Genomic DNA, 25,458 nt, shown 5'->3' with positions numbered 1-25,458 from the left:
TACCAGCACACTGCAACATGCCCTGTCTCACAGACCAATGCTTGGCCACTTACCACTCAACTCCAGAGGGGTCTTCCTTTGCAGGATCTGGGCGCGGAGCGCTGGGCCTGCGCGTTCCAGGACCCTCATCTGGATGTCACTCATGCTGACCCGGCCCCCCTCCGCGAGGCGCCGGGCCTTGTAGTGGGTCCTGGACCTCAAGTCCTCCCAGCGCTTCTTGACGTGCTTGATGTCGCGGGTTGCCACCCCCTCCGTGTTGATGGCAACCACTACATCGTCCCAGATCCTCTCCCATCCTTCCTCGTTGGCGCGTGATGTTCCGAAGAGGGCATCAAAATGCCCCAGGACATGCTCCACCAGGACACCAACTTCCTTCACACTGAAGCTGGTGGCCCCTCTGCCTCTCTGGCTGGGGGTCGCCAGTGGTCTCAGATGGTGTTTGCCCCGACATGGCGACACCCGAGGCAGGCGTGGGTGGGCAACTGGGTCATAGGGCTGGGCTGTGGAGCGATGGTATCCCAGTCGGGAGTCTTCTGTTCCAGCAGGGGTGGACACAGCAACTGGAACCGTGGCTGACGTGCAGGCACCAAATAGCAGGGCATGTGGGCAGCAGGCAAGCAGGCAGCAGCAGATGGCAGGTGGGAGCGTGCTTGGGGCTCTGGGGGCAGTAATTCGGCATTCTGGGCAGGAGCGTGGTCTTCCGGTTGTTGTTGCGTGGCCAGCTTGATACGGAGTGATTTGGCACGTAAAAATCTTGCACGTCAGTGTGTAATTAGAGGAAAGGCCCTTCGCGCTTAAGTGCATCAGCACATGTACGCGGTTTCATTGGACCGAAGGCCCTTAGCGCGTAAGCGCTTCTGTGACGTGACTCGCGCGGGCGTTTCCCTCGTGACGTGAGCATAGTGGTTCAGCACGCATGAAAAAACTGCACGTCCGCGTGTGGATGCGTGTAATCCAAGGAAAGGGCCTATGCGCGTAAGTGACGTGACGCGTGCGGGCGTTTCCATCAACACGGGTGCATGTTCATCGTACTCGTCCAAAACCTGCACGTCCGAGTGTCAGCTCATGTAATTGGAGGAAAGGGCCTTAGCGCGTACACGCGCAAGTGACGCTCTATGTGTGGGCCGCTTTAAAAGGTACGTGTAGGACCCCATTCCCTTGTTCGTGCTTTTCGTGGAGAGCGAGTGGGTGAATTCTGTACTTCTTGTCGGTTCACACGCGATTACTTCACAGCGTTTCAAGTTCGTACTCCGTGTTACCTCTGACAGCGTTCTTTATTTTTTTTGGGCCTGTTTCCTCAAACTGCGTTCACTTCTTCTTTTGTCCTGTCTCCTCAGACAGCGTACAGTTCTTCTTTTGGCGGGGGTGTTGCCTACGCGCACACGCATGTTTTTTTCATGTTCTTTTTCCAGGCAGACAGCGAGTCGCGCACGCATTTACCAACTGTGCTTGCCCCGTGTGTCGCGTACCCCTTCAGAGGTCATTGTAGGCTGCGTGTAACATGCGTACGCTTGTTTTTGTGTTTCTGGATGCCACAGCGTAGTGCTGGTTCATTATTCCACGCACGTGGTCTACGAGGGGTTGCGTGCATGTTACTTTTTGTTTTTGGGGTGCCTGTGCATTGCGTGACCCGTCATCTTCCCCCAGGGGTCACAGACAGCCTTGCTAGAGCACTAGGGTATGAATTCCATCTAGTACCCTACCCCTTTCACCCGCAATTGCCGAGGACAATTGTTTACTACAACTCCCATACGCACAACAACATCAGTGCCATGGTTGGAAGGTGACCTAGCGGTAAGGGAGGCAAAGGTGGCCAACCTCCAAAAGGTGGGGATGGTGGGCACGGTAGGGGACGTGGGCAGGATTTGCAGGGTGCCCCTAGACCCCCATGTGTGGACGACCAATCAGGGACACCCATGCCCCCCCTCATGGTTGAGGGAAACGTGGCTGACTCCATCCCAGCTCAGCCCTTGTTGGACAGCCCATTGTGGCACCTGAGCCGGCACAGGATGACTCCCAGGCACGTGTGTCGGTGCAAGTTGGTGTCACCAGGCCACATGGATCTGGGGCAGTGATGTCATCTGTTGCCCCAAGTAGTCAGGATGGGGAGGCTGCAGGGGCAGCTGCAGCTCTATCCACCCCAGCTCTGAGTCTCCCAGCCAGGACAGTGTCGGTCCTGGTCCATCAAACTGACGTTGCCCCTGCCAACATCACACTTCAGCCAATGCCTGCACCAAGACCTATGGTCATTGTGCCTTCGCACACTCCCAGTACCCAGTCCACCTGCGCTTCTGCCCCTACTGACCAGAGCGGCGCAAGCCACTCAGGCTCAGCTCCACCTTTGAAGAAGAGGAAGAAGGGTGCTCTGGCACTACAGGCTGAGACCCCAGACACGGCTACACAGTCCGGCACGTCAAGGAAGCCTAGCTTTAATGACCCCGAACTTGATGCACTTGTGACCTATGTGTCAGCACATAGCCGCAAAATGTTGGTGACTGCAGGGTGCAAGACCACACCTGGTCAACGTAGGGCACACTGGCAGACCATCGCGGACCGCACAAGTGCCCTTGGATTTGAAACGCAGAGCAAAGAACAAACTGGCCTCGTCTCATGCCGCTACTCTGGTGACTGGCGGTGGGTCTCCACAAGACGACAACAAACTCACTGAACATGAGTCTGTTGCTGGGACCTTCGTCACAGAGGAACAGATCCAAGGTGTGGGAGAACTACCTGATTACGACGCATTGTCCGGTGAGTGCCCATGCGTGTGTGTGTAATCCATGTGTATGTTGTTTGGGTGACGGGTTCTGATTGGTTGCCAGGTGAGGGCGTGTACTCCTGAGTGTTATGGGTCACCCATTTGCTTCCTCCCATACATTCACGTGCCTTGGATTTGGGTATGACTGTATCCCTTCTGCCCACAGTTGCCAATTAGGCCCACATTAGTGCACTTTACCTTGAACTGTCATCTTGCAACTACATTGTTCAGAGTTTGTAAGTGTTCATTCAGGGTGATTGTTTCCACTCTCCCATTTTCGCTACGCATTATTCTGCCCTATTGCAACATATGTGATATGCTTCGGTCATTGTTTGCAGCCCACACTGGGCCACTATTTTTACCTGGTTATGTTAATGGTTACACCATTCAGGCCGATGGAGTATTGGGCTGCAGACATTTTTTGTTAGGGCCTGTTTGCATGTCGAAGATGACAGATGTTTCGTGCAATGTTAAAGTGGCCAACCATTGATCAGCCCACAATGACTGTGTCATTGGACACTGGATGTGTTTCAGTGTGTGGAACATGCATATTTTGCAACACTATTCAGCATCAATCTTCGTATCATGTCAATGTGACATGGATGTGTGACAGTACTCATTCACTGACATATTGCTGTAGTTTTGTAATTTACCGTGGCTATGCTTCATGACATCTGTGTGGTGGCATGTGTCATGTATGTGTATTGGACATGCCACTCACAGCCTGATGTGTGATGCCAGTGCTACCCAACATGCTGCAAATGTGTTGCATTTCCATCTTGAACTCCCCAGTGTCTACCTTTTTGACTCCACTTCCAACTCTTTGACAGTGCATGCATGGCAGGGTTATAGTCATGTGGGACATGTCTAAATCATCTACTGGATCTCTGGCTTGTCACAGCCTATGTGTGTGCTATGGTGCTCATGCCTGGTTCCATTTGTTGTCTTTCATGTTTTTGCAGGTGATGACACACTTGGTGCTGTTGAGGTTGAGGAGATGGTGCAGACCCAGGAGGAATCTCAGGCACGACCGGGCACCAGTGGGGGACGTGGTGTGGTGGTGGGTGAAAACCCAATGTTACTGCAGACCATACTGACCAGGGGTGCCTCTGGGTGCACCTCACAAGACCTCTATTCAGGTGCTGAGTCGGATGATGAGACTTATGTGCCGTCGCAGGTAAGTGTTTCTGGCGGGGATTCTGTTCTGTCCAACCCACCTGCACCAGGGGTAGAACCCTCTATGGTGATGTCAGTGTTGGTAAGTCCGCCTTTGGCGGTTACGGATGCAGGGTCACACTCCACAGCATCTGATCCTGTTCCTGGGCCAGCAGATCAGAGGGGGAATGCAGTCCTGCAGCCTCAGGCAGTGCCAGCACAGCAAGGTGCAGATCACCTTGCCCCAAACAGGTGTGGTGCCCATCGACGCAGTGGCCGTGCGCCACCAGGCAATACTGCATGGGAAAACTCCATGTACGGTATGGCAACCCAACAGGCAGCATCAGTAGAAAAGATGGCTCAGGCAATGGAGAGGGTGGCCACTTCCATTATCCCCCCTGAAAGGCAGATTGAGCAACAACAGCAGGCAACAGACTCCATTTGCCAATCACACAAGGAAGACATGTTGGCGTCCAACAGGGACAGACGGGTGGCACTGGAGACTCTGCGCGAATTCATATCAATAGAGTCCCAGGGCCACAGGCAAGCCCTGAGGGTAGAACTACATAACCTCAGGCAGACTCTGGTTGAACTTGAGGCTTCCAGTAATTTAAGGGCAGAACAGCAGCTGGAGCAGCTCACACGTTCGCTCTCAGCTGAGCTGCATGCAACACGTGAGGAGATCTGGGTATCACGCGAGGCCATGCGTGCAGAAATGCAGGCAACCCGTGATGTGCTGCATGGGGATCTCCGCACTTTAATCCTCCAGAATCAGACCTTCCAGACCCGCATGCTTGCTGCCATGGAGGACCATACCAGGGCTTTGCATGGGCTGCCTCCCATAGTGCCACCGCCTCCTGATGCAACAGCAGAGGATGAGCAGAGCGACAGCAGTTCTCCCACAATGGCATAGCCGTGCAGGCCATGAGCGAAAGGAGGTATTTTTTTCTCTCGCAACATCCTGTCATGCCTGCGCCATGGGCGCACACATTTGCAACCATCATGGACTATTTGTTATTCATTTTTCTTCAGAATACTCTTGGAACAACCCCTATTCACACTTTGGTACTTAATTCCCATTTGCGTGACTTTGGTGCCTCCTTATATAACTCAACTAACTACATGTACCACAACGCACCTTGCTACAGCTATCAATTCCTGGCCATTCCCATTTGTCAGCATTGGAACCACAATCCCCAGAAGCCCTAGGGATCAGTGCTGCTTCCACCATCTCAGGACCAGAGAGGGAGGAGGCAGATTGTATTCAGGTGTGCTGCTCCAGGTGCTGCCAATTAGCCTGCCTCAGTACATGGCAGGGCGGTATTTAAGCAGCTGCCTGCAGGAGCTCAGTCTCTTGCATCAAGAGTCCTCCCAGTCCCTTTTTGCCTTTTGTCTCGAATTTGTATGCTGTTCCTGCTGCTGCATTTTCCTGCTTTTGTTCCAGTGCTCTTTCTGGGCTTCCTGCCTTGCAGCCTGCTATGCCCTGCTGCCTACAGCCCTAGCCTTTTGGGCTCCCTGCCTCACAGCCCTGCTCCTCTGGGCTTCCTGCCTTGAAGCCTGCTACTCCCTGCAGCCGGCAGCCCTAGCCTTTTGGGCTCCCTGCATCACAGCCCTGCTCCTCTGGGCTTCCTGCCTTGCAGCCTGTTACACTGTGCTGCCTACAGCCACAGCCTTCCGGGCTCCCTGCCTTGCTGCTCTGCTCCTCCGAGCTCGCTCCTTGCTGCTCTGCTCCACTGGGTTCCCTGCCTTGCAGCCTGCTACTCTCTTCTGCTTTCAACCCTGACGCTCGGGTCTCTCTGCCTCTACACCCTGTTCCTTTGGGTTCGCTCCTTGCTGCCCTACTCCTCTAGGCTCTCTGTCTGCCGCCTACTACAGCTCTCAGTCCTGCTCCTCTGGACTCTCTGCCTAGCAGCCTACTACAGTCCTCTGCAATCCACTACAGTTTTTCTGTACCTTGTACCATTTGGTACTGCAGCCCTGCCTCCTTGTTTGCAGCCCCCCTCTTTCCTGGCTGCTGCTCCCATGCTCTCTTCCTTTTTTGCAACCCCTTGTTCTTGATCTCTGTCCTTCTCTTCCTTGACTCCTCTGTCCTCCCCTTTAGTTTACACATTTATATTTTACTGTTACTTCCTTCATTCCCTTCTGCTACATTTCTCTTAGACTTCCTTGTCCCTGGTTATTTCTGTTCTTGTCTCTCTTGTGTCTTATGTTGATCCTTTGTACAGAGCTTGACTGTTGGTTTCCGGCAGGCAACCTCTGCCCCTTCCCTTGTCGTGTTTTCTGTTTAACAGACACCCACAACTGTTGTTCCCAGCCATGAGCAGACAGAGTGGGCCTCTGTAATAGTAATCCGTGCAGAAGGCTGGAGTTTCCAAAGGTCCGTGGAACACTCTTTTTCCAAATCTGCATACACCCCAAGAGGGAATCCAGTTTGTTTGTATCTTTGTATTTCCTGCCCCTTTCTGTTCACAACTACAGTTGCCTACTTTTCTTTCTTGATGAGTTTCCTGCTGTGTGTGTACTTATCTGTCACCTTACATCAGCACAGCCAGCCAAACCCTACCTGGGGGCCCTGTGCCACTCTTGACAGACTGCCATCCTTGACACATCCACGCAGGTGGGTGTTGGTGTGCACCCTGTCCTCGAACCTCCTGGCCTCCCCCACCCCCCCTCCCCCCCACATGGCCATTTTTGATTTTTGATTTTTTTTTTACAGTGTGTTGCCTTGTGTGGCTCCCGTGGGCATCCACTGTATTCCGGCTGGGCACATGCAGGCTTGCCCTGAGTTTGGGTTAGATGCTTGGGTTCATGAGACACACACCCCTCCTGCTTTCCGTTTCCATGGGCTTGCAAAGGGTGTGACCAAGTGACAGTGAATTACAAAGTGACGTTGGGCTCCCATGAGCTGTGTGGGCAGTCTGTAGTCAATACTGTGTAGACATCCCTAGTGGATATTGTTGTATCGTACACTGCATGGTGTATTGATATGTGCTTGTGCATCCATGTCTTCCTCCTAATCTGCAGGTTCCTTCCTCGTGTCTTCACAAGGCCGTCTACTTTGCAGATGCAGTTCATGTTGTATGCAGTACACTGAGACATTTGCGTGGCAGCAACACTCTACAGGTGTAAGGGGTCGATGTGCTGGCGTATTCAGGTTGTAAGACTACCACTACTTGAACTTAGTACTGTCATGTTTTTGCATTTTTCCATGGTGTGTTGCAGCATTGTGTTGGTGGTAAGTATTTGGTAATGTGTGCTGTTAGTTATACATTACTGGGAGCATATTGTGTGTGGGCAGTTTCCATTAGGGACAGTGTACTTTGTGACACTTGTGTCAGGTCTTGTGCATTGCTTTGTTTGCTTTCACATTGCATGACATGCCATGGTGTGTTTGGTGGTGGAGCTGGGAAGGGGTTGGGTGACATGGCGCTGTTCTCATGTTGTATTTAGCAAGGGGGTAATTAATTTAGCAGCATAGATGTATGTCTTTTGATGACACAGCATTGGTGGTGTTTGGGTAGGTAGGGATGCACACAATGTAACACTTCCAGGTGACCAATCTCAGGATGGTATGGTTGGGACAGTTGAGTGTCCCTTATGTCATCATCATTGATTGTCAGCTGGTATGTGCCAGGGCTGTGTGCACTCCACAGGGATGTGATTTTATGTGAAGTAATTAGCCACCAGCTGCGTACGGGCTGCCTCACCACATGCCCTTTCCCCTCCCATGCGCGGCGTGCGTGCATGTGGCTGGGGATGTGGGGGCACCGCCATGTCCACCGGCAGGCCCCGGCGTGTTGCAACATTGTGCAGGACACATGCTGCCACTATGATCCTGCACACGAATGGGGGAGCATATAACAGCTGCCCACCAGAGCGGTCAAGGGAGCGAAAGCGTGACTTGAGCACTCCGAATGTGCGCTCCACTATGCCCCAGGTTGCAATATGGGCTGTGTTGTATCTTACCTCGGGTGGAGTGGTGGGGTTCCGAATTGGCGTCATCATGTGGGTGCTCAGAGAGTAGGCACTGTCCCCTGGGGAGGTGATGGTGGGTATCATTAGTGGGGTTGTGACATTACTCAGTATCTGACATGCATGCATGTGCAGTGGCATTTATACTCACCAAGCAGCCATGTTTCGCCATGCCGCCCAGTTTCTAGGTCCCGGTTTAGGGTTGACATTCTGTAAATGAAACTGTCATGGGTGGACCCTGGATAGTTGGCATATACTGAGGTGATGATTCCCTTGGCATCACATATTACCTGCACGTTAATGGAATGCCAGTGCTTGCGGTTTCTATAGATGTGCTCAGATGCCCTGGGGGGACGTAGAGCCACATGGGTGCAATCAATGGCACCTAGCACTTTGGGGAATTGTGCCACCCCATAGAAATCCTGGATGGCAGCCTGTCTTTCTGCAGATGTTCTGGGCAGGTATATGTGCCTGCGGACTGATGGGCATGCAGTCATGATGGCCAACACCTGGTGTAGGCAGCGTGACTGTGTGGCCTGTGACACCCCCCCTCTCCCACTATGGCAGTTGTCCGCTGAAATGATCCAGTGGCCAAGAAGTGCAGTTCATTGAGGACCGTCTCCAGGGGGCTGAGTGCTTGGGAGCACAGGGTGGGTGATGTGAGGTTATCCTCCCACTCACTCACCAGGTCGGGTATTATGTGAGGTGGAAACCTGTACCTCCCATACACCTGGTCATCAGGCATCCCAAAAAGGCTGGTTCTGGGTGTAAAAATTCTGGCCTAGACTATCCTCCTCCTCCTCCTGCAGTATCCCACGACCACTGCTGCTAGGAACGGTATATTCATCTTGGCGTCTGAGCTTGTTTGTTGTTTGCGTGCACTTTTATGCTGCGCGGGTCCACGTACGCCTGCTTCCTGCTTGCGTACATGTTTCCAGATTAGCGCGTCTTTTTTGGCGTACGCATTAGCCCCGTTCGATTCCATGAATACGTGTTGTAGACGCGCGTGTGGGCGTTCTGCGCATTTGCCTCCTGTACTTCCCCCGTGACGCCCACATTTTCACGCGTTGTTCCCCATTCCGCGTGTTACGCCCCCTGTTACGCCTACTTTTGTTGTGTGCGCTGTGCTATGTGCGCTTAGCGCATGCTGTTTGGAGACGTGTGCACCAGCGTACACCACGCAGAATTTTAGCGCACATCCAGGGATTTACACGGGCACGGACTTCCATGAATCGCTGTGCGTGGGTTTCGCTGCGATTTTCGCACTTGCACTGCGATTTGCACACTTTCGCACGCTTGCGCCGAAAATTTTAGCCACATTAATTCCATGAATCGGCCTCTTCATCTTTATATATTATAATAGATCGCTAGCTTCTTCAAACCAATTTGGAAGCATGGGCTATGGTCTCCGGAACAGCCCTAAAATGATAAGTTCCAAACATCGGGGTCTTGAAATATCAACTTGAGATGCCCTGCGGCCTTAGAAGCGTTGCATGCCTGTGAAGGTACAGAGGCTATCCCCTTGCTCCGTTATATTAAAAGAAAAAGGAACACCTTCTTCACATGTTTAGCAGTGCCACTATGGTAAAGAATGATTCTGGTACAATTGTTGTCAATAAGTCTTGGTGTTTTTGGCATAACATAGTAGCCCTTGTATGAGCTTGATCTTAGGTACTCTTTGTCTTAAAATATTGTCTATTTACTCTGAGATTTTCTCAGTGTCCCATCCGAAGCCGCTTACAATTGGTCTTCCTTCTGGTGTACCCTCATAGGCTTTATGTACTTTTCGTAAAAAATAAATTGTAGGGATTATTGGTTGGTTTATCCACATGCATAGTTTTTCCTCATCAGTCAATAATCCTTTCCTGTGCCATCTTTGAACTTGTTCTTCTAATTCATTGATAATGTCCTGTCTTGGGTTACTAGGTAACCTTTCATAACATCCAGGCGTTGTGAGGTGATTATTTGCCATTTTCACATATTGGCTTCTATCCATTATCACAATATTGCCGCCCTTGTCAGTCTCTTTTATAACTATTTTTCTGTCATTTTTTTTAGATCTTTCAGGGCTTGATGTTCCAAATATGTTAAATTGTTTCTTCTGGCTTTCACTTTGTTTCTCTCTGAATTTATATTGACATATTTGTATGTGTCAAGATCTTTAGTTACTGCTTCGTAGAATGCATCTATTTTATTTTCCAGAACTAGTTGGGGGTAAATCTAGATTCTGGTTTCATTTCCTCACTTGTTATGCTGATAGGTGTGACATTCAATTCTTGTAGCGTGTCGTGAACCTGATATGCTTCTGGTTCCTGTAGGGATCTGATTGTGTGTAGATTATCTAGTTCCTCAATGGTGAGTTCACTTCTATGTTGCTTTTTTGGTATTTGACCTGATCAAGCTCATACAAGGGCTACTATGTTATATTAAAAACACCAAGACTTATTGACAACAATTGTACCAATTGTACCAAAATCTTTCTTTACTATAGTGGCGCTGCTAAACATGTGAAGAAGGTGTTCCTTTTTCTTCTAAAAATTATTAGCCTTTTCATGTCGAGGAAGAGGCAACAAGTCCAATTTGAGACTGCCAACAAGGTAGTAAAAAATGTGACCTTTCGCCATCCTCACTGATCCTCACTATTGTTGCTGCTCTTTGACATAAACATGTGGCCCATGGAGTTGTTTATCTATATCACATAGCATCATTAGCCTTCAAAACACACACAGACAGCGCATAGGTTCATCTCAAGCGTGGGAACAGACTAGATAAGGGTTACAGTCACATTATTACGGATGCAAAGCAGCGTGTTCTGTTTCAAAGGCTCTAAAGCAGAGCTAGGTCATGCAGCTAATGTTAATCTTAAAGTGAGCACAGGCCTGCTCTTAATCAGAAAATAGAAACCCGGGAAACTGGGTTTACTCACTACTCTCCTTTACACAAACAAGTGCCAACATGACAAAGAGCACTAACTATCAGCTTGTAACTTTGAAACCAGTCTTCCTATTCCTCGATACAAAACATTTAAACAAACATGCAAGGTCTTCAGTTTTTTCTGCACTTGATTACTGTAATGTATTCAATGAGGCGGTGTCAAGCAAGGCTAAGAACACAACTCCAGAGGAACCAAAGTCAAGTGGCTAGAATTTGCTTGACCACGAAAAACTAGGATAGCCTTTAACCATCAAGAAACATCTGCAACGTGTTAGCAATGTCAGTAAACTACTAAATAATTGAAAAAAGGGGATTTCAGAATGTTAACATACATTATCTGAAAGGTTAATCATGATACATTTATTTGCAGAACACATAGTCATTAACTGTCAATACGACAACATGTGCTCACTGAGATTGTCTAAGATTCTATCCCTGAACAATATCTCTGGATATTTATCTATATTCACAAATAGGTTCACACATATTGCAGCCTTGGGGAAGTCAATGCATCACCAAGGGGGCCTTTGAGGGGCATGTTCGGTCTGACAGAACAACAAGAAAGGACTAACGTTCTGGAATGAGTCAACTGATTAACCAACAGTGTAATCCAGAGTAAACAGACGGTATGACATTACTTTTAGCACACACAAAAGGCACTATCTTCCATTGCTGCAAAATAACAATCATATGCATAGAAGCAGCAATGTGGAGTCAAACAAAGTGCAGACCATGGTCAGGGCTGCCACATTCTAGTCTGTTTCTTAGACTTATTTCTTGGTAATACTGAATGTAAGAATAAAAAAAGGCTGCATTATTTGCTGTCACTAGTATCTATTTCTGTTGCCCATCAAAGAAAAATGCAGTGATGTTTCCACTATACTGTACTTGAGAATGATGTTTGAACATATTCCTGTTTATTCTTCACCCAAACCAGCTGTTTCATCAACAGTTATCACAACTGTTTTGACCTCAAAATAACCCTAGTTGCCGCTGATACAGACATATAAGGCACTGTCTATTCATGTGTGACCTCGTGGCTCCTTCCTGTCTGCACATTCATGCTCTTCCCCCAGTACACATGAGCATCTTGGGTTGAAAGTTGGGTCACATGGGCTTAGGCACACATGGCAAAAGCATTGGTGGACCCGAAATTAGAACACTCACAGTGGAAGCGAGAAGCAGCTTGTGCTGTGGCTTTTGTCGTGCCAACAACCGTGCTCTTGTTATTCTCACAATAACTTTTTGCACAGGTAAGGATAGGGTGATGATACCCTCAGGGAACTGGCCGAGGTCATAGAATATCGTCATTACCCTTAACTTGCATAATTACTCAGTTTCCGCCCTCCTGGGTGAACATTGTTCACCTAGAAATTGTCAAAGGCAGCCACGCATTATCCCTCCCCATGTCATAATGTCATGCCCCAGATGACCTCTGCTCTTTTTAATTATATTTCACTACCTCATTGGCAGTTTATGTAAAGTTTTATTCTTGCCCCCTATAAAGGGATAAATGGAAATTATACTTCCAATTATATTGTTATTTTTGAGAATATTAGCCCAGGAGTTGTGAGAATAACCTCATGTATTTGGTGCTGTGTTTTGCTTACATCTATTTACTCACATTTTTCCTTGTAAACCTATCAAATATGTGCCCCCCCCCCGGCCCGATGAGCAAGGCTTGTTTCCTTTTCTTCCGTTAAACACTGAAAATCAGCAAAGGATAGTGTGTGGACTCGGCCAAAGAGAGGGGTAGAGCCATTTACTCTACATCGAATTGATGCTGTTTGTGTTAATGATGGCCTTACATAGTGTGTTTAACAGTAAGCCATTATTAGTAAGTTACTATTTTATTAAGTTTACCAACATGTACATTTAATGCGATATAACTTCAAAACATACAGCTTAAGCATCCTAAATGCAATATGTATAAACACATGGATAGTCCTCCCCCACCATTAACACAGCCAGAGATATAAAAACCAAACAAAGGAATGAGGAGGAGAAAAAAACAGAACACCCACATACTTCATGAACACCTCACTAAATACCTTATCCATTAATAATCCATTACAACAAATATATTGAATACAGAAAATTGAAAATGTACTTATCTTATCTTCTGTCTTCTCTTGTCGAACCTGGCCAGTTTAATCCGGATTCCAAATTTAGAAACCCCCCCCCACACTTTTCTAAAAAGTGCCTCCAGTTTTCTGCATCGACATCACGATTTCAATGTTAAAAATTGAGTACATTTCTTTCAAGCTCACACAGTGTTTTTCATAGTACCTGTCCATTTGGCTATACTGCCAATATTTCATCAAAAAGTGCATCTGGGTGCAGATGATAATGAAGAGTGAAAAAAGGAAAGGGCCTCGGCTAAAAGAAAATACTGGTTCCAGAGGGAGCGAGTTCCATGAATGCGGGATGAACATCGCTAACTGTCTATCCGCTGAGACGTACAGAGTATGGGGAACTGACAGCACACAGCAATTCCATGAACAAAGAGGCCTGGCTGGCTGGCAAAATTGCCTCTTGCCAGGGTTTTAGTTTGGGGCCAAACCATGAATACACTTAAAAATTCAACATAATAATTTAAAATGTATTTTTAGGAAAAAAGGTCACCAGTGCCATAATTGCCTAAAAGGGGAAACTGAGGAAGATGTGGGCAGCTTAAAGATAAGGCAGCCGTGAAGCTGGAACCATATGCCAGAAGGTGCCAGGTACCATCACATCTCACAATCCATGTATGGAATGCCTTCTATTACATTTAACTTGCCCCCCATTAATATTAATTCTTAACAAAGTCACCAATAACTTAACTTATCTCCGTTGTCACAAATGAGTGTTCCATTTCCTAAATATAAGAAAAAATCCAAGCATTCAGGATTGTTAAGTTCTTCACATTATGTTAACTTAGATGTAAAATGGTATTTGATCCAAATTTGCATTTGATCGTCTAATATTTTAATCATTAATCTGCTCCTATTATTATTATTGTTTAATTAAACCTAATAACAAAAAAATATTCTTCATTTGACCATGTGGCATTTTTAGTCTACGGTAGCTGCCACAGGTTGGGCTGGAAATAGTCCTTCCATCAGTCACAGTGAGTGCCTGAGTTTGCCCCCAAACCCGTAGACTACCAATGTTGATTTCCTTTTGGTTGTTGTCCTGGTTTCTTGTTGTTGTTATCACCTGTCACTTCTTTTTGTTTTTAAAACCATTCAGTGGGTCACTTTACATTTAAACAGTAACAGAATCAGATAAGAGCATCTAATCCGGAAAACATTCCTTTCAGTGTTTTTCTTTAATGGACCCATTTTTTATATTATTTTTTTATTAGTATTATTTTTTTTATTTTTTTGTCAGAGCAATCTGTGTAATCAACAATAATGCACATGTCAATTGAAAAGTGTGTGTTAATTATAGTCAGAATACTGTAGTTCATAACAGTATAGCTCTATAAAAAAAAATAGTGGCACGCTGGTGGAGAGGTTTAATCCTCTACACCTCCAACGCGCTAGTTATAAAGTGTGTACAGTCTACACAAGCGTAAACATAACGTGGTTCATCACTGTGCGCCATCTTAGGGATGACATCCACTGAATAGACTGCAGGTCGATAGATAATGCAACATGTTGGCCGTGGATGTACCTTTCCAGAGGGGCAAAGAAGTTTGCATCTAGTGATATCCAGCCAGGAGGTTCTGTAAGTTTTCTATTGGGCTTATGAATGATGGGGAAAGTAAAATAAATATGTGTGAGCAGACATGCCACAATGTAGGGTATGCAATCGCTGCACACACATTTTGTAAGAGGTAAGTCGAAATGTGTGTATTGCATTATCGTCGACTTCCAGAAGAGCCTGGGAGGGCTTAACAGAATAACAATGCTGAAATAGCCAAGTAGCACGTTTTAGTTCAGCAGGTTTGTGACAATGCTATCCCTGGACTTTAACACAATTTGGATCATTTTCATTTTGGAAAAAAACGTTCATCTGTTTGTTGGTTTCCTTTGTAGTTGTTCTACTTAACTCAATTTTGCAAAACACGTGTTTCCAATGCTGAACTCCCACACTAACCAACACAGATCTGCATTGTTGCCCTCTTTTGTAGGCACGTGGCTATTAGGTCTAAGTGGTGCAATAAGCCATTATCCTCTTGGCACCTAAGGAACAGGAAGGAGATGCTGTGCAATCAAATTCGTAGTCTTCATTCTCGCTTCTTTGATGGGTATTTGCAGGCTCCCTCCCTGAAGAAGCATGGTGGTTTCTTCTGATCTATGGAGCGAGCTCCCAGCCTCATCTGTAAGTGCAGCAATTTGGGAGCACTTAGGCAGAGCCCCAGCCCACAAGTTCAAAGCCGCAAAGCAAAACATCGCCTCTTAAAATATTTGACATATTTGTGAGGGTTTCTGTTGAGACTTGGATTAGCGAATTGTTGCTGTCTATAAACAATACAGTGCAACTGCAAGCTTGGTGGAGCATGTCCAAATGTATGTGTAGGCCCACAGCTGTCATCGCCTTTGCAAACAAGTATGGGGCTTTCAGATATATGTTCTATTAATAATATAATTATTTGATAGCATTAAAAACTTGTTTTACATGCAGGCGTCATTGTTTCAAGAGTTACAAAGAATAATGCACACTTCAAACATACATGTCATTCATTATGACAAATTCAGAATTGCCAACAAATTATTGTCTTAGCCATGTGTATTGGAAATATCCGGTCTATGTGCAATGTATTATTACAGGGAAATGTGCCTCCAGCCATTATTATTTATTACTTAATGCAAAAATGTGAGCTATCAAAACAATAAAGAGGTATTAAGGATGCATGTTTAGCTAATTCTCTGAGATGTGTTAACTACATGTTATGTGGTGCACGTACTGCAAGTGTTACCCCCTGCAATCTGTTGAGCCTACTTGCGACCCCTGTAGCAGGAGAAGGGTTTCTGCACAGGCATGAAGTTATGTTGGGATCAAAGTATGACATGTAAACATGTGTTAGGGATACGTGATGAGGTTTTGAGGAAACGAATGAAAAAACAGTACACTGTAACGGAACTCAAGTAAGCCCCCTCAGAGGGTCTGTCATAGTTACCTGCAAAATGCTCTCTGCACCATGTTTTAAAATGTGGAAAAAGGATTGGGAAAATGGAAGCTGGTTAGCTAAATGTATGTGTTGTCCTCTTAGGCGAATATAAACCGTATGATTTTATGTAAATGCTGGCAAAATGTAAGAATTTAAACAGTTTAAACAATTGTGTACTGCAATGCAGTATGGGTAAGAGCTCACGCCAAGGCTTCCACCTCTAGCACTGTGGCAAATGGAATATTCTGAGCTACCTGACACGAAGGGTTTGGAGGAGAAGTCGGGGTCAGCGGCTGACTGGCTGTGAGAATATGACTTTTAAAATGCCCATGCAGGCCTAGATCTCCCTCCTGGACACCCAGAATTGAGGTCCCTGCGTTCTACTTGTTTCCCCACTGCGCTGCCATGTTCTCCTGTTGAGAGTGGAGCTACCTGGTTGCCCACCGGAGGTAATGAAGGACGAGTAGTCATCTCTGAGCGCTTCATTTGAAAGAGTCTGAGGAAAGGATTGCCCAGGCTCAAGCAAACTCAACGTCAAGTAAGGTGAAATTAACTGTTCTTAAAAATAATCTTAGTGTGCACGATCATTCTTTGTGTTGTTTACTTATTTTTATTTTTTATTCATATGGCACCAACCACAAAACAAATTCCTTTCTGGTACCCGAAGAAGTGGGTGGGCGGGTGGGTGAGGCAATTGAAGGGGGGCGCCATTGAACTGATCATTCACAGGTCTTGGTACATTCAGATCATCATAAGGAGAGGTGTGGGGGCAGGTTCGGAGGGAATAAAGTGCTGTAGAGCACGTGCACGCATAGAAGAGATTAACAAGTCGATAACCTGAAAAGGGAGGTGCAAATTTGCAGTCCATAAAGGTGAGAAAAAGAAAGCAGCAGTGATGGTTCCAAGGCCACTGTTTCCATCAGTCCAGAAATCGTAGTACCAGCACTGTAGAGGAGGAGCAACCTACTGCCCAAGGTCGAAGGCAGACAGGCAGGAAAACGTGCTTGAAATAGACGACTGAGTTTTTTCCTAAAAGCTGAGGGGCTGTTTTCTTGCTTTAGGTCGGGTGGGAGGGAGTTCCAAATTGAGGTTCCCCAATTAGAGATGAATAGCTGCTCCATGTGTTTTTTCCAGAAGTAGGTTGAAGACATTTCCTTTGGCGGTTGATCTTAGAGCTCTCAAAAGACAGTACCTTTTTAAGAGGATGGTAATGTACTCTGAAGCCTTTCCATAAACAGACTTGCAAATGAGGCATAGAAACTTAAATTCAACTATATTTTTCGGATCTGCATGATTTCCTTGACGGAAAAAATGTATGATAAATGTACTCACCACAAAATGTTTGTACATTTCTCATGCAAACATACATTTAGAACCCCTACAAACCCACACCCCCAAACCCACACCCACAACACACTCCCCCAACATACCCCCACGCACACCCTACTTATCTTTCAAGACGCTCTGTGTCCCTGTTGTGCTGGTTCCCTTTCACTTCCATGATCGGGAACCGGCGCCTCAGGGTCCTTTTCTTTTTTTTTTTTGGCCAGCTGCAGGGGTTTACCCCCCGCAACATCCGCTCACTATACTACGTAGTTTGATGAGCAGGGTGTTGCGGGGGACAGCCCCGCAGCCCCTGTTTTTTTTCTTTTTTCTTTTTTTTCTCGGGTGTGCTGCAGGGGTGTCCCCCGCAACCCCCACTCCCTTTACTGTATAGTATGGTGAGCGGGGTGTTGCGGGGGACACCGCCGCAGGCCCGGCAGTCTTTTTTTTACCTACCTAAAATGTATGCCTCCAAAGGTTCAAACTTTTGGTGTTCGAACCTTTGGTCGGATGCATTTACAACCTTTTTGTATAGGTCGGAACTTTCGTTGCGGTCATTTTGGCCTATACCTATTTTTCCAAAGGAAGACAGTGCAGAGCCTTCACAGTTATATTTTTGTGTTTACATATTTTCATACTCGGTATGAGCCTGACACCTTTGTTTTGGATCAGGATAAGGAGGAGATGTTTTGTGAGGACAAGGTATACTTAAGCTGTACCCCTCAGGCTGAAGCTCTGAGCCCACTTTATTTTTGAGTATGCACTTATTTGTCTTGCGCTCAATCCCTCACCATCGATTTCTCCATTACTTGGTGGAGTATGACTGTATTTCCTGAGTTAAGTCCATGGACTGACCGACCTCTCATTGGATCTAAGACTCTGAAAGGAACCATGGGAGTTGTAGTCCTGGGAAAGGGCTGAAGAAAATGAATCTGAGCTTTACCTGAAGAAGGGGAAGAGTGTGACTTATCCAGAGCCACTATCACATTCCAGGCACATTAAAGGCAGCCTGCATATATTTGTTTATAAGTATGCTCCACCTTGTTTCTTGTTCATGTTTGTGATAGAAAAGAAAATAGGAAAAGGGTTTAAACCACCATACTGTGTAAGATTAGTTGTGAGTCGTAAAGTCACTAGTGGGCCTTATTCATGGAAGTATTTTATAATGGCGCAATCCCATAGGAAAACGTTCCATGAATCAGGCCCACTGTGTTTTGCACAAAGGCTACTTGGAAAGCACCTTAAAAGGCCAAGTGGAGGCACAGCATACACACACCCTGGAGTTGCTGATATGCAAAAGGATTCAGGTGTTCTACCACAACTGGCAATGGAAGTACCTCTCCTATTCAGATGCAGCACCAAAGCACATTCGCTCCCAATGCAGGGATCACACAGGAAGAAAGGAAGGGCTGTACAGACACAACAATTCTCAATGTCTTTGTCGTACTAAACATCAGAGAGGCTACCTATGTCTAATTCATCCATACTATCAAAGTGATGACATCTTAATGATGGTGTCTTTCTTGATATCCCTATCCTTATTTTTTTGCCACACTTGTTTTCATTTCTTCCTGCAACAGACTAACTGCAATTTGTTGAGAACTGAAATAGTCGTTTGTCAACATTATTACCATCATCATCATAAACAGCAAGATTATTGCAAGCAGAATTACATCCCCCTAAGAGATTAAGGCAATATCAATATTAAAAACTGAATACAAGATGAAAAGATCATAAAATCAAAACCATTTATCATTGCAGTGGTATACACTTATCAAAGAGCAAGGGATGCTGTTTTGCTTGCAGGGAGATTACTGTATAGTACTTGCTGAAAGAATACATTGTGCAATATCAAATTGCATGCACTGAGTTTCAATGGACTATCACAATAACACAATTATAAAGCAATCCTTTATGTCACAGAAGACAAAATGCGATTAAGTAGCCACTTTTATTCAAGCTGTTGATAAAAAGCAGACAAAAGCAACAGGAAATGTAATTCTGTTTCTTTGCTGGCAACATCACATTACAAAACCTCGTGTACATTATCCACATCCCTCCAAACAAGCTGTAAATGCTAATTGCAAAATATTCAAGCTGAATTTTTCAAATAAAATACATGGTAAAAGTGGATCTGCAGCAGGACAATACGAAGAATGTGCATCCACAGGGTGCACTCGATTCAGCTTTATTTTGGCTAGCTGCTGTAATGAAGGTGCTGAACCAGCGCCACATAAGGGGCTGGACCTATAACCTGTGGGAGTGAGCAAAGGGGGGTAGGACACCCTAAAAGGGGGTGGTGAAAACATGGGACAACCAAAACATAGTCATAGCATGGGAAGAAACCAGTGGGGATGCATTACGTACGTACATTAATAGCCCAAAGGACCCCCATATAATTAGCACACGATAGCGATGACCTATCCTAAATAACAACATATCCAACAGGAAAACACCATGTCGAAGAAATCCCACTCCTAGCACATGATGAACCTTCTGCTGGCCAGGGCCACGGGGCACAGAGCTCACGCTGCACATCACAGGCAGACTGAGCCAGATGCATCCTCACTGGGTGATGTCAACACAGGGCAGGCAGCAAGCCAATCCAGCGGGCACTCAGGGATGGAGAGGAGGTGGACCTGAGTCAGCAATCAGTTCACTTGGCTTTGAATGCCTATCGACAGGTGGTGATGTGAAAAGAAGCTAAGCAGAGTGGCGTTCCTGGAGGAACCAATCAAGCAGCATGTTTTGTGTCACTGTGAGGTGGCCAACCTTCAGAGTATCCACTACAAGCTCTGCGAAGGGCAATATTCAGAAGGTACCATTTGACTGTCTCCCTTCCCACCAGAAGCTGGGTGTCTTGTGTCTCTTCCGCAATTGTGCTGACCAATGGCAGAGTAATAAAGTCCCAGCGGTCAGCACACATGTTATATTACTAATTACAAACTGTTCCTGTGTGGGTGAGAATCGTTGTGCTACATGAGAGGGATGTGTTGGAATATTCTTGATCTCTTTGCTCCAATCAAATTTCACTAACATACGCACAGCTCTAAGGATATGACATAACTCAGCCAATGACTGTCCTGGGAATGTTGGAAAATATGTACATTATAACTGTAACAGTTTCAAATGCTTGGACTATTGTACTCATCCTATAAAACGAATGTTTGCTGTGCACCCAGTTGTTAGCTGGCATCAACCAATTCCAGTCCACTGCTCTGTTTGATTTGTGCTTTCCTGGCTGTAATAAACAGAGTTACCTCTTGCCCGGTGTGTGCTCTCTTTTGTACTACAATTTTTATATGGTGTGATCAGAGAACCCCTGGATACATTTTTGGAGGCCACAGAGAGATTCTAAGTCCTCCCGGACAGCTGAGGGTATCCAAGCCACCCTCCCTGGGGGTGCGGGTCTGGCGAATGCAGACCTGATCAACACGCATCAAAGAGTAAGCCCTCCAGATGGCAAGTTCACAAAGGCCTGACAGTTCCCGAGCGCTGCCTTCACTCATTGGGAGGGTGAGCTTGTACTGGAGGCTCGGTGCCAAGGGGACTTGAGGGTCTCCACGACGTGAGTATAACTGTTCAAGAACTTACTGTATCGTGGTAGTATGCCCACGGCTAGGGAGGGAAACATTTTTTATGGCATCTAGGACGCATCCTTAAGGAGAGAGGATGATCGGCCAAAGTAGTATTTAGGAAGTAGTGAGGGCCAGCCAATAGGGATGGACTCAGCAGTGTGTGCCTGCATTAGAGCAGGAGCAGTGCGTAGTGTGTTGCAAACCTCCTTAGACGGGAGTTGCGTGTAGTACCAGCGATTGTATAGTTGCGTCATTGAGGTGGGAATTGTGTTATTTACTTATTGAAATTTTTGAAGATATAGAGAGGGACACGCCTGTGTCAGTTAGTGTTGTATTTATGACGCAGACTCGTGGTGGAAGAGTCAATATCAGAAGGTACCTCATTGTAATATTGCATTATAGTAGCAGTTGTGTGCAAGTGGCACAGTGAAGGCACAACATCTATTTGTCATAATATAAGGCATGTGAGCCTGTGAAGAGGGCTGTCAGATACTAACACTGAGTGAGTGCTTGCGCCTGAGGAGAGGGCCAGTGTGATGAGTGGAGTGCCTGCTCGGGGCTGTGGAGAGGGCCAGCGTGCATATTGAAGTGGGTAGTGAATGCGCGGGTATCGGGAGACCGGGGGAGGAAGACAGAGAAGGGAAAAGAGGGTAGTGGGGACACACAAGGGAGGGCTATTCCATAAAGTTATGCGCCCCTCAGAGCCCAGAGATGTCTCCTCCCTAAGTGTAGTCACCATATTCAGCATTGGCATTGTGAAATCCTCAAGAACTTCCAATTGGTCTCTGTTTGGGGTTACAGGGGTGAGATTCTAACCCTTTCAATCTAATATTCTCTGGCTCTGCCCTTGTCCTGTGTCGGATTGCATGTGTGGGTTGTTCTAGTCGTGAGTCTACCCGGATCAAGGTTAGTCCCCCCACTCTCTCTTGCATCATGCTGTATAGCGCAGCATCACTGTGTTCTCTAGTACTCATGCCCCTGGGTTCTAACTGTGACATGACTACCAGTGCCCCACTCTGGTTGGTTCTGGGATAAGGACTTTGTAGGCCATCATACTGCAGGCCAAATAAATCATCAGAAGAGTTATCTGCAACAGGGACTGCGTTCTTGAACACAAAATCATTGAGGATCTCCTTCAGGGATGGGTGATTTAAACTAATAGCCACCTCCAGGCCTGGTGGGGGGAGAGCCCTCTGCTCCATTACAAGCAACCCTTTTATTAGCCTCTCCTCATCAAGTTGTACTTTAATGTAATCCCTATGCTCTGGGCCAAGCATTCGTACACAGGATACTATGTTGCTACAGATTATTTAGTAGCATCCTCTCCTGACTCTCAGCCAGTGGATAACTTTATCAATAAGGCTATCCTTGGGTTCATGACTAGTTTTACCAATAATGGGGGGATTGATTAGGTAAAAACACTGCCTGTAAACCAAACCATCTACTGGATTCCCCCCACTCTCCCTGAATATGTTTATGGTTGTGCTCATTGGTCTGCTAAAAGGATTTATTTATTTATTTGTATGCTTATAAAGTTCTGAAAGCCCGCAGGCATCAGGGCGCATAACATAAATCATACCTATGACAGAGACCAGACATAAAACAACAAGCATCTAAGCGAACAAAAGAGACACAACTCAACAATAACATAGTTGGAATGGACCTAAGTACTGAAAAGAGCGGATCAAAGAACAATACCACTGAAGGAGTATAATGTGACTAAGGGAGAAGAACTAAACTATAACAGATAGTTAATTCAATTCAATACAATTCTCAGGGTAGTGGAGGAACATATGTGCTGTGAGAGTGAAATTCTATTCAAATACATCGGTAGACTACTAGACCCACATCCCACAATAATGCAGTCAGTGTTTTTGGTAGGAAACCAATTAGCAATTTGAATTCTGAGAAACACTTTTAGATCTTGCGTTCTCACACAATTAGTCCCCAATTTGCAACTGAACCATGCCAGGATTTTATTTTTCAGGTCCTCTCTAGATTTATATTGATTTGGCTTGGCAACATTGGTGATAATCAAGTTTCACGGGTCCAAGGCAAAACTCCTTAGGCTGGGGTCCGCAATACTGGCCATTTTAGCTTTCCTTTGTCAGAGATCCTTACAGGATGGGAAAGCAACCAACAAAACTGACTTAGTTGGCGGCATAGTGACCACTCGTGGAGTGTTTTCCCCCTGACCAAGTGCAGGGGTGACAGACTTCACCTACAAAGGCACACCTGCATAACTGGACTCTGTAGTGTCTGTTTGATAGCCCTTTTTGTGGAGCTTTCCATTCTCACAGTTTCCAACATATTGGGCTTCTCAGGGTCAGGCAGATGTGTAGTGAGAATATTAGAACCCACCAATGTCATCCATCTCTGAAACTCCATGATGTTCGAACAAGCCCCAAGCTCCTGCATCAACTGTTCTTGATGAAGCCGCCAGGACTCTAAAATCTTGGAGTCAACCATCTCCCCGTCCATGTTTCGCACTACATTTTGTCCTAATTGATCTCCAATTAATTGTGGCTGCATCAGCACCATATGGGCTCCCCTGAGTCCCTCTGAATACTCCGCTTCCTTGTTCTTGACATCTGACCCAATTATCCCTTCTTTAATGACTGTGGGGTTAACTGTCAAAAATTGTGCCGACCTGGATGTTGATGTCAGAGGGTCCACAGCATATTCTTCAGAATTTAACTCATTCTGGAACTCTTTGCTGATGTTCAAGAGTTCTGAGCAGGCAAGTTGTTCTTGTTGCAGCTTCAATCTGCGCTTAGCACTCATAGCTAGAACGTCAGATAGATGGGTGTTATTCCTGAGAGGTGTCAATAATGGTGATTGAATCAGGGGTACCACCCTACCCGGGGCAATGGACGAGGGACTAGCAAGACCCAGTCCCTGAATGAAGCCGGTGTCCTTTCCAATGGTCAAATCATAACCCATGTTCATGCCTGCCCCTACCCCAGACTGCAGCCTCGTGACTGGCATGATTCAAGGGAAAGACACAAAAAAAAGGCACTCGACTCCCAACGCAGAGCCGCTAATGAACACCTGTGAGAGCCAAAGCCGCGTTAGCAGCTTACCCATAGATCCAACGTCAAGTCGACTGAACCCTTGTGCAGAAAGCTGGAATGATGCTCGGAAAATACTATGGTATCTATGCTCCAGCCTGCTGCAGGCCGTCGGCCGTTTACCGCCAAATAGAGACGAGGCGCTGCATCGCTGGGGGATTCACACACCGTGGGTCGATGTTTGTTCTGCAGGCGGAGGCCAGAGCAAAGATCCCAGTAGCGTTGTAAGGTATTCTCGCCGCTGGACTCTGTGCGTAGCTGTGGTCTGCCACAGCTGCAGCCCTTGCTGCCATGATGTTTTGCTTTGTGTGCCTTCACGGCCTTGGTTCCTCTATCCCTAAGGGAATTGGGTTATTGGCATAACTTTGAACAACACATGAATTTTACACTTATTCCAAGGTAGCATATACATTAACTAAAATATGAGAGTTGAACTCGATACCTAAATCCATCATTAGTGATTAGCAACATGCTCCTATAGAATCTTATTTCAAAATCTCTGCTGAGTTCAACAGAATGCTGTTTCAATGCAGTTATCATGCTGCACCAATTCATAATAAAGGTAAGAAAAAACTAAAATAGAATTAATGAAAATAGAAAAGTGAATTTAAAGCGATAGATTCTAACTCTATTTCTTACTTCTTGCCTTTTATCCAGAATGAAGTAAACATTTAAAATTATCACAACAATAATTAAAATTTAACAAAGTGTGACGGATTGCCATTTTGGCAAGGGTGTAGAAGCCTGGCTTTTTAATTTGTAATAATTAATAAAAATGATGCAGGTAATTCCATCTCTGAAAGGGTAATCTGCTGATCAGAGTCCCCTTTCCTAAATTCCATGCCAAAAGCACAGAGTGCACCTATGCCCTGCTGCATCAGTAGCCTGATTGCAGCATCTGCCGTCCCGTGGCACAGAGTAGATTCAGGTCACAGGTGCCCTCTTGACAGCTCAAGTGACAGCCAAAGACACTGTAGCACAGTGGTGGCATTTATGTTATGCACCCCTGTTCCAAAATATTACGATTATGATTAGCCAATGCTGGTGGCATGGTAAACTCTAAATATGTTGAGCAGAAAGTATGTAAATTGCAGTCACTCATAGCTTGACTTTGAGACTGTGGAGCTGATTCATGGAATTATTTGCGCCGAAAAACAGGGATTTGTGCGCCATTCTGCCCGCAAATCCCCATTTGTTAAACAGGGATTTGCGGGCAGAATGGCGCACAAATCCCCGTTTTTCGGTGCAAATAATTCCATGAATCAGCCCCTGTATTTCTTTCACTGGGCATTTGGATCTCAAGAAATTTATCTGTATTCAGCAGGTGCCTCTAGGACCACTCATTCTGCAACAGAGAGGGATTTTAAAAGCCCTTCAGGGTGCAGAACAGGCAGCGAAAGGTGCGGCAAGTGCAGTCGCTCGCAGTTCTGTTGCAAAAAAGAGACACAGCATACTGCACGCAACCAACCTTTACTGGCGTAACCTCATTGCTGATTACAGCCAATCCTGGTGAGTGACATTTCCATCATATATTTAAATACATATCTTCTCTTAAAATAATGGTGTCTG

The sequence above is a fragment of the Ambystoma mexicanum genome, chromosome 6q (assembly GCF_040938575.1).
Source record: "Ambystoma mexicanum isolate Mex_15411 chromosome 6q, UKY_AmexF1_1, whole genome shotgun sequence".
Lineage (NCBI taxonomy): Eukaryota > Metazoa > Chordata > Amphibia > Caudata > Ambystomatidae > Ambystoma > Ambystoma mexicanum.
This window is presented reverse-complemented; position numbering follows the sequence as displayed.